The sequence below is a fragment of the Halyomorpha halys genome, unplaced genomic scaffold, assembly GCF_000696795.3.
Source record: "Halyomorpha halys isolate HHAL.00 unplaced genomic scaffold, Hhal_1.1 Scaffold82.1, whole genome shotgun sequence".
Lineage (NCBI taxonomy): Eukaryota > Metazoa > Arthropoda > Insecta > Hemiptera > Pentatomidae > Halyomorpha > Halyomorpha halys.
Genome location: NW_027109449.1, coordinates 802,026 through 813,187, shown reverse-complemented (window position 1 = coordinate 813,187; position 11,162 = coordinate 802,026).

Below are 11,162 nucleotides of genomic sequence, written 5' to 3'. Positions count from 1 at the left end.
ATATATTGTTGAACAAGCATCAACATGAAACCATCGTAAAGTTTTGTTCTTTATGATGTTTTTCAACGATATTTAATCTGACGACGAAATATTCCAAGGACTTCTAATTAAAATATATACGATTATTTAAAACATATTTTAGAATTGAATATGTTGTTTTTGCAAGAGAACCGTGTAAGGTAAAAGCTCAATTATAAAACCTTGAGTATTCAGTTTCGTTTTATTTTCGAGGGAGTGGTTTTTCTCTGAATATATTTATAACTTTTGTTATGTCTTATCAAAGTTTTTTTGATATTTATTTAGACAACAATTTATTTTAAGCTAATCCTTTTATTTAATATTTTCGTATTTTTTTTTTTTAATTTATGAAATTTCGAAATTTTCAAAGGAAATACACATTTTAAGGTAATCGAAATTGTAATTATTTATTGAAGGTAGGATTTGGCTGGTGGGCCTTAGACATTTTTTTCCAGGAATAAACGTTTTGTGGTCAGTCCAGGTAACTGGACATAGCTCAAAAATTATCCTTTAGTAAATTAAGTCCTTAGTATATGTCTAATATTTTATAGCAATATTTCATTACACATTATATACAAAAGTAAACAAAAGTCCTTTCTTTGCCTCATCTAAAATCGAGTTTTTGTTGTTTAAAGTAACAATTCGTTTTTAATATTTCATTGCGAATGGAGTATCTCATTAAGTAAGGGACTTTGTACAATTTTTTGGGTCTTGGTCCGAATCTGGCTGTGGCAAACATTTATTTATTCTGTTACTTTGGCTGTGAGACAACCCCAATGTATCAAGGATTCTGGATCCTTTCTGGAACACACTCACACCTATAATTCCTCAAACAATCTTGCGGTTGGGTGTGATCTTGTACAGGTCCAGACCGTTGTAGACGGATGTGTTGATTAATTTCGTGGCGGTACCACGGAATAATGACTCAACTTTTCAGTATTGGTTAGTGACCTACAGAGTTATACTCCCTCTCCTTTCGAGTATGTCCGGAACGGCTTGATATAGGATAAATAAATATCCACCTCCTTGCACTACCGTTGTTCTAGAACAGCATTCTGCTTATTTTATTACAACAAAATAATTATAGTATTTTCTAGTTTCAATAGTTATGAGAGATTTTCTCGGTAAAGAGGCAATCCATGGTTCCCTTGTGTCAGCTATAAATAATCACCTTCTTTATCGCTGTTGACTTTGATTACGCTTCTCAGAGCTGATAGGATAATTACTCTAGCTAATTGCTTCCATGGCAGTTAGATCATAGCCATCTTACTCATGAAATTGCCCAGGCGATTAATCTAGCATTAACAATAGCACAAGCCTGCCATTGTATGGTAAACATCTCAATGAGTGTATAAATAGGCCATGATATCCTATTAGCAAGGACGTGGATAATAGTTTCTTCTAAACACTACTCCTAATTGAAAAAATGGTAATTTTCAGAGTAGGCAGCTCTAATGCGAACAAAATGGCAAATAACGTGTGGGTTCGGAATGACGAAACGCCTCACCTGCGCAGTGGGAACAAAAATATCCTATACCTCACAAATGTCGAAAAGCTTTGAAGAACGTATTTTTTAAGAGCTAATCTAGTGAGATCATAATAATCAACTGGATAGGTTACTGCTAGTTTATCATACTTTTTATGATAAATGTTCGGTTATTTTTAATTTCAAAATTATTAAAGTCAAGGCTTAGTTGAATATTTTGATGATTAACCAGGATTTTCTCAACAATTTAAATTTTTTATTACATTTCATTGTTTTTATAGCCCAGGTTCGTTGGTTAATTTTATATAAAGTCACAAATAATCGTTGCCTCGATATTTATTCTATAAATTTAAGATTGTAGGAAGATTCCCCGGGCGGTGGACCAAGGAACGTATACAACAAACAATTATGTGTAACAAAGTTTTTTCCCCACATTGCTTTGCTTCAGCAGGAATAAATGAGAATAGGATAAAAGCATAGAGTATGAAAAGAATATACATAGAGAATGATATAATAGAAGGAATAAAGTAAACTATAAGAATACAATTATAAATGCATAGAATAATAATCAATAACAATGACAGTAATGAATGTTAGAATTGAATATGTATTAATAGAGATATTAACTAATATAGTAAGAATAAAACAAGGAAAGGCTCAGAAATTAAATGAGGTGTAAGCGTAGGGAAATAATATAATTATTGTATTATATTTATATTTTTTTAGCTTACTTTTTGTTTTTGTTCTTTTATACATTAATGGCCCTTAAGACTTGTCGCTATATTCTATTAGGCCATCGGTCATTCTTTTAAGTATTTAGTCCTACTGAATGATGTGAGGCAAAACATTGTTATTATACTATTAATAATCAATGTTCCTGTTATTTTATGTATCTTTCTTAACCACCACCACGACCATATTCCTACACTCACGTGTATGCTGTCAACGAAAAAGATAAGAGGTTTAGGAAGAAAGTTTGGATATAATAAATGGATTATAAATTTAAGTGTAAAATAAATGAAGGATCACATATTTTAGTGAGACCTATCATAATATTAATGGTCATCCATAGTATCATTAGCTTTTAGATATCCAGCTTCACCAAAAGGGTCATGCATCTTAGCACTATCAGTAAGACAATCGCAATATTTTTTGGCATTTCTTTTAGGTTTAATTTTTTGCTATAGAATGGAGACTCAAAAGATTGAAAAGACAGGAAACCACACTTTGATTCCGATTATTACAGCATTTAGTAGACAAAAGGTCTAAACTTCCAGTCCATTACATAAGACTGATCTACACTATAATAAGTCCAATCTGGATATATGGAGTTCAGCTTTGGGGCTCTACTAAACCTTCGAAATCCTCTCGTATCCAATCCTTACAGTCCAAAATCCTTCGTAAAATCCTCAATGTTCCTTACTATGTCACAAATAAAATCATCCATAAAGACCTTAATGTTCCATATGTAACCGATCTAGCCCGAACCAGATATCATTCCTTCCATTATAAACTCCCTAACCGCTAGTTTCTAACCTTGCTTCCTCTTCCATTCCTGACAATCCTCCGAGGCGCATTAAAAGAAGGTGAAGCCTTTTAATACAGCAATAGTATTTAGTATACAGCAATTCGTAGTTTCTCTATATGCCTGGAACACTCCGTTATGATCTTAGATCAAATTTACTAGTTGTATTTTTATGTAAATACACTTGTTAATATCATTAAATAAATAATTTTTTTTTTAAAAAAAAGGAGATTCATAAATAAAATATAGACTATTGCTTGTTTTTTTAAATGTTCTTTAATATCAGTCATGAATGTCCAATTCAATGTTTAGGAATACTTGTTCCATGCGGTTGTTGAAACCCAGTTTTAATTTTGATTGTGCAAGAGGCGGTGCGACCACCCAGGTCGTTCTTGCCAATGGCCGTATTGGATGCATGTGTGTTTGTTTAATTATTTCACATATTTAATTGTTTTGTTTTTAAATATATGGGTTTAATATTTTTATTTATATTTGTATCTATGTTCCTACTCTAAGTAATTAATAAATTAGCATCATAAAACGATTAATATCTGTGCCAAGGTTTTACCTCTCTTTTTACTCGTACACTAAACATTGCTCTTATTCTACAGTATTCTGCAATTATACCCCCCTCCATTATCTCTGTCGGACTGAGCTACTTAGGACTATACAAGCGACTAAATTAGGATCCAGACAGGAAACTACTAGTTGATTCCGTCTCTTACAGCACTTAAATATACGCATGAACGGTCTAAATTTCCTATTAATTACAAAATACTCGTTTACATTACCATAATTGCACCTACAGAGCTTCGGAGCTCAACTAATCTATCGAATTCCTCTTGTATCCAATCCCTAAATTCAAATTCCTCCGTAAAATCCTTAACGCTCTTTACTTTGTCACAAATAAAATCATTCATAAGGACTCGATATTCCATATGTCGCCGTTTTGGCCAGAATCTGATATCAATCCTTCCTGATATACTCCATAACCACCCAAATCCACTTGTTTCTAACCTTGATTCCTTTTCAATACCTGATAATCCTCCTTGAGTCTGAAAAAAGATGACCTTGAGATCTTTAATCTAGATATTTTATTGAAGTTTTACCAATGTATCGCTGATCCACAAGAATATATTATGCCATTGTAACATAACTTCATCAAATATACTTGCATATTTATGTTATACAGTAAATTTCAGTAAATAAATAAAGATAAAAAAATTTTTACTTGGCTAGAACTTTTCCCAGGGATGAATCCTGTTAGCAAACATTGGCAGGGTACATTATTCAATTCGTTTATCGTAAATATTTAGTATCTCCAAAATAAAAAAAAATATGGAGCTGATCCTTTTTTCTCTCTGAGCTTTTCATTTTCTTAATATCTTTATCGGTTGGATTTTAATCTTTCTCCTTATATAACAAGAGGTTTCCTCAGATTACATCAGATTTTCATCTTTTGAAACCTTTATTTTAAAAGTTGAAGCAAATTCCTCTTGCGAGATCTATCGGCAGAGAGGAAGATAAAAACCGTTCCTAAATCTAACGTAATTGTTATTTTTAAACATTTAACCTACCTTTTACTTCTTCAGTTTGTCTTCTTACGATCGATAAATTATATCCTTTAGAAATAAAGTTTAATTTAATGGAAACATTAATCAAAAATCTAAGGATAAATTAGTTATTACGGCACAGCAGGTGGCTATGACCTTGCTTCTACGCAGCATCAGCAACATTACCCCGTCTTGCAGTCTCGCTCGGCTGCTAACGAAGAAAAAAAGACCTCCGTTCGTGATAGCTTTACAGCCTCAACTCTGCTTTTCTTCTGCGGACAAATAACGTTCTATTTTTTTAGATCTCTCTTATTTTTATATCTTAAATACAAATCCAATGAAAGGACTTTGGAATACCGCTCTTGTCATATCTTGAAAAAGCTCTCATGATTTTTATTAGAGTAGTTTTTTTTTTTAATAATTAATAGCTTGTTTTAGCACTACAGGATGTTCGAATCTGAGAGTTGAATGTTCGTATCTGAAGATTGACATTTTTTGCGTTTCCAATCACGTTTAGACCCTACAAATATTTTATAATTATCTGTTCACAGACTTGAACCCTTGATCGAATATGATTATTGCTGCAACGTATTTTATAAAACAATAAGAATAACAACGGTCAATGGAACCAAACAGTATTGAAACTAATGCCTACAAGATCAGATTTCATACAATCCTCCCTTCTACGTTTCAGTTGACTCCTCTAATTCGTAGAATCAATTATGCCCTGATTATGCTAATCATTCGTTTAATACCTATCTTATCAAAATAACATTGTAATTATAATTACATTGTTGCTGTTTCTACAATTATATGTTTGGCTCTGGGAAACAACAAATGTATATTTTTAAATATTTTTGTTTTTTAATAAAGCCTAGAACAATCAATTGTCTGAGTCTGTAATAACTGAAGTTTTTTTTTCTTTTTTGTACTACAATATTAAACGCCCATTACGGTTTCTCAAAATTTTAGTTTAAGTTTTTCAAATTTATTTTTCTGAATTTGAATTTGGCCATTGCTGCTCCGAACCTGAGATATCTAGGAAATGTGGTAAATGTAAGTCGAAAATCCTAGATTAAGCATTTCGTATAAGTTGTAGAACTTTCTTAAATTTTGATTATTACCGCTCTCAAAAGATATTTCCTTTAACTTTTTCTGATTTATATCATCCTTTAGATATTTACCGGTTGCAGAGTATTGTAAAAAAAATCTAATTCTAAAAATTAAATTTTTACATTTATTCCAATGTCTTTATAACTATGTTCCTGTGATTATAATTAAGAATATAAACAAATTTTAAAGAAATAATATTTATATTAATAATTAATTAATAAAATTAATCTTTATTTAAATATTTGACATGAGATTAAGAATGGATTATAAAAGATATGCAAAATGAAGTAATAAATTATATAAAAATTAAAGGTATTCTCTCTGAAAATTGGCGAGATCCGAGTAAAAGGTAGGCAGCCCTCGCTACATTAAACTGGGAATGACTAAATTTACGACCTGGAAAACCCTAAGAACTGTTTGTAGCCACTCTGGAACCCTATCTGGCAATTACTCAGGGTATCGCTCCTTTCATTAGATTAATTACCGGAGGGGTGGCTTGAGGGCCTCCACGTGGAGAAGGGTTACTTTGAGAGCATGTGTTGAGGGGGGTTTTACTTTTATATGTGTGTTCCAGTCCTGTACCAATACTGGTTCCAACATTTTTTGTCAATATGTTGATGCAAATATTCTGGTTCTATACACTCTTAAGTAACTAAATCAATTTGTAGTAATGGTGTGAGGCGATTTAGATAATAAGTATCTAAATATTTGACGAAGGAAAAAGTATCCTGTATTCATATTATTAATAACAAGTTAAGGTTACTTCAATCAAGGATACCTGTTTCTTTTCACAACTTAGTTATTTTATTTTATAATAAAATACTTTCATTTCCTTTTATAATAATATTTTGAACATAATTTATTGTAAATCACAAAATATGTACAGAAACCTTTTTTTGAGGCCATCGGGATATAAATGTTAACTGAACCCGGGTGAGAATCAAACATATCTGTGACCATCACCCCAACTTACTCTGTAATGACATTCTCTATTCATAAACTGAATTTGCCTCTAGGTTAGAAATTAATTCATTAAACAAATCTATTCTTTGTAATTACCTTTCACAAATATTAAATTATTATCTTTTTTTATTGACTTTGTTTATTACTCACACCTGTCTTCAGATTAATCACAACTAGCAAAAGTGATATCTTCCAAAATTACAGCAATGGCATGAGCTGCATGATAGAGACCGGTACCCATTGCTTCCTCCTGACTTCATCAGTTGGCTAAGGAGATCCCTGATCGATTTCCTTTTTAGTCTTCGGTACGTAGGGAATATTGGTGGTAGTCTGGTCCATGTCTTGTACTAGTCTTTTAGTGAGGTGGTAGAGAGTAATGGAAGACATTCCATCTACTACCTCAAATGATGTTTTAATTTGGTATTGTACGGTATGTGTAAATCTCTAAGCAATGTTCAATTACTGACGTACCATGGAGTTAGTGTTCTCTGACGTAGTATTTTTGAATTAAGATTTTGTTGTTTGCTTAAGTGAGTTTTTTTTTTTTTTGTACCTTAGACTTTTTAAACGTATGTCCAAATGGGTTACAGTAAGTAGGTGTACATGTGTAGTAGCTGCCTCAATTTTAGGGCGAATCGTCTGTGAAATAGAAAGTAAAGGTGCTTTTATTTATTATTTATTTTATTATTTCTTGTAGGCCACTTCACTGGAGGACCGCATGTCATCTATTGTAAATCAGTCCTAAATAGTTTACTAAATCAATTTGTTATCTATGTACACTGGAGTATATGTGACAAGACGGAGCATGAATGTTATGTGTTGGGATTTGTCGTTATTTAGTTTGATTTTCCAAAGTTTAAACTAGCTCTGAGTTTTTATTAAATAGTTTTGTAGGGTCGGTGAAACTAGCATGAAGTCTGTATGTCTTGTGAGGGTAGCTGTTTCGTGTATGTTATGTGCATATATTGTGTACAACAAGAGTGCCAGAATCGAACCTTGAGTTACTCCGTTCTTGATTGGATGAATAGACTATGTTTCTGAAATTTGTCGAAAATAATAATAATGATTATAAAAGGGTTCATAAAAACGAAATTGGATGCCAAACCAAATCACAATCTATAGAGCTCTGACAATGATCTCAATTCCATCAAAATCACATTTCGCAATTTTCACAATTAAAGTAGGAAGTATAATACTTTTTGGATACAAACTGGGCACATGTATTGTCTCTTGATTTTTGAGAAATATTAACTTAAAAACTCGAAAATACGCGAAAATAATTTTTATAGGTACACTAAGATGCAATACGGACCTCTCGATTCACTTTTGGAGAACCTCATTTAGAACGAGAATATTTGAAAAATTAGGATGGTACGGTCTAAGACACGTTCGGCGATTGACGATATGACTAATAAGACATTTGTTTGTTATTGGAAAAATACTGATTAATAAAGTCAGTTCCAGCAATGAAATGATTTTTATAATAAAAAAAAAAAAATAATAGGCAGGTTGAAAATCCCTTTTTACTCTTCACCTCCTCTGAGAAATACCCATATAACTGTACCACAGGTACGCATGTATACTTCCAAAAATATCGGAACTGTTTGTTTGTATTATATATAAAAATCTTTGAGTAGGCTTAACGTATGTGAGGCAACAAAGAACATAGTTTTGTCGAGACATGAGACGAAGCCGTTGAAGAACAGTGTATAATTATACGGCAACAGGTTCTGTGCGTGGAACTCGTTCATTCATCTTACCCCCCGCCCGCCGACGCTGTATTTTAAGAATGGGATTTTATTTCTTATTTATCTGCCCAACCTTGGAGAACACACCTATGTAGGTTAGTCTTGTTTCTGGCTTATTTGAATTTGTAAATTTTTTTTTTAGACTTCAGAATAGCTTTATAAATTGGTAATGCTTCTCCATATGTTTCTGTGAAAAGATGATACAATAAAATAAAAATACTGCCTGACTTACTTGTTTTTAACGTCAGTTTCCTTAAAGGCATAAATAACTTTTGGTTCGTTGATTTAAGATATCATGTTGAATATACTTCAGGAAATAATTCAATTGTTAACAATTTATTAGAAGGGAGATTTTATTCTAGTGGTTAAAAAAAATCAAAAAAAAAAAAAAATCAGATTTTCATTTAGATAACATAAATGAAATATACGTTAATGAATAAATGACAAATACAACGTTATAACTGTGAAAATGTTCACATTTACATATTTAAAATTACTTTTTTTTTATTTATTTATTTAATGTAATTTACAACTGTGCAAAATAATACAATAAGTAAATATGTTGTATATTTCATATACACTTGAAAACCTTGGGAAGGAACCACCCATTGGTGGTACTTCAAACATTAATTGAAATTAGAAGGTCCCGTGGCCATCTTCTTTTCAGACGTCTCGGAGGATTATCAGGGATGGTAAAAATGAAAGACTAAGAATTAATGGGTTAGGATGGTTAAGCAGTTTAGAATGAAAAGACTCATATCTGTTTTGGGCCAATTCTGCAACGAATGGGATGTTGAGGTCTTTGTGAATGAGTTTAATTTCAAATTACTAGTTATATTTTCTCTGTAATGGCCTGAATTATTATTTATTCTACAAATACTGCATTTTTTTGTTTACCTTTATCATTTTAAACTATAACGAATTTCATTTAAATGTTCATAATAAAAGTATGGAATCAAATTTAATATTATTTGATTTATTTGACGGAAACAGTTTATTCAAACATGATAAGATCAGATTTATTCTAGAATATTTTAAATAATAATAATATTACTAATAATATAATATTGATAGTATATTAAAAACATAAATTAAACAATACATATTTTTTTTTCGTCTTTAAACCAATTAAATGATTTTTTTAAGACTTTCTACAGAAAAAAAAATTAATGAATAATAGGTTATTCTTGAGAGAATAAATTTATACAAAAAATTTTTTTTAATGAAATATAGCTTAAAATTTGTAAATTTCCTCTAGTTATTTGAAATAAGAAAAAAATTACTTAACAGAAAAAAAGTGAAAATTTAAGATTGTTGAAATGATTATTTAATAAAGAATGACTCCATTACTTAATTGGACATTTTTTTTTGTTTAATCCTTTTTAAGTTATCTCCTATCAAACTGTCACTTCCCTAACAAATTTAACGACGAGTCCTGTGTGGCGCAAACGGAGTTTCATCTTCTGGTAACACGTGACTGTCGGTCCGTTTGCGTGCCCTAACTCATAAGCAGGGCTGTCAGAAAATATTTTGGAGATGAAAATTCCATTGTGTTCTGGTGCGACAGTTGTTAAATGAAGCGCGTGTATGACAGAAAGTTTATATTAGTCGACTGTTCATAATAATTAAAAAATCGGTTGCATTTATTTTATATTAAACACAGATGAGTCTCTAGCTATTATTGAAGGAAAAAAAGGATGCTAAAAAAAAAAATAGTATTGATTCCGTACCTAAAATGATACTAATGCTAAAGCAAAAAAATAAACAGACTTACATGAGATGATCCGAGGGACGATCAGTAAAGGACTCAAAAAATATAAACTAATTAATTTATTCCAATGTTTAGGCCCGAATTTTGGGCCTTCGTCAGGGATAAGTCTAAAAACGAGATTACAATCATAATGAATAAATACAGAATAATGAGAACATTACAAAGAATATAGGTACAAACGTACAGTGGGTAGAAAATGTATAGTGTAAGTATAATAAGATATTACAACACTACTTATCTACATATATTATTGTTTATTTTGTTATTATTCTATTTAGGTTTTTTATTTATTGTTGTTGTTACCTTGTTTTAATATTCAGCCTGAAAATCTGGCTGAAGCGTTGGCAATAATAAAATAAATTTTACTTCTTCATGTTGTTTACTGACCGAACCCCCCAATAATCTTCACTTAAGTTATCCACAGTCAACGACAAGCTAATCATATGTAGAGATATAGTTGAGTAAATAGTAAAAATAAATAAATTGTATATTTTTAATTACTTTTATCCTACAGGATCGCTTCCACATTGTATAATTAGGAATAGTGCCGTTGCATTAAATTACCTTTAGTGATAAATTCCAGTCAAGGGAAAAAGCTCATTATAATTCTAATAAGCAATAATGCTCTTAACAATATTTAGCGCAGACACCGAAGATGGTGTAAGGTGGTCAATGTAAGAGATCTTGGCACTTATATCATTATGAAATGTTCCTATTTTATTGTACTTTTACCTTCTCAATCACCAGTTTACCAATGCGCTGGAAAGAGCAAATCTTCTCTGACCAAAATACCATTCCTAAAGTCGGTACGGTTGAATTTTGTTCTACATTTGAAGTGCACTGCGGGATAACCCCTTTTTTCTCTTTTAATTTTTTTTTTTTTTTTTTTTTTTGATCCGTTACTTAGGACTACATCTCGACAAACGACTGACATGGAATCCTCATACAAGACTAAAAAGACAAGAAACTGCTCGTAGATTCCGAC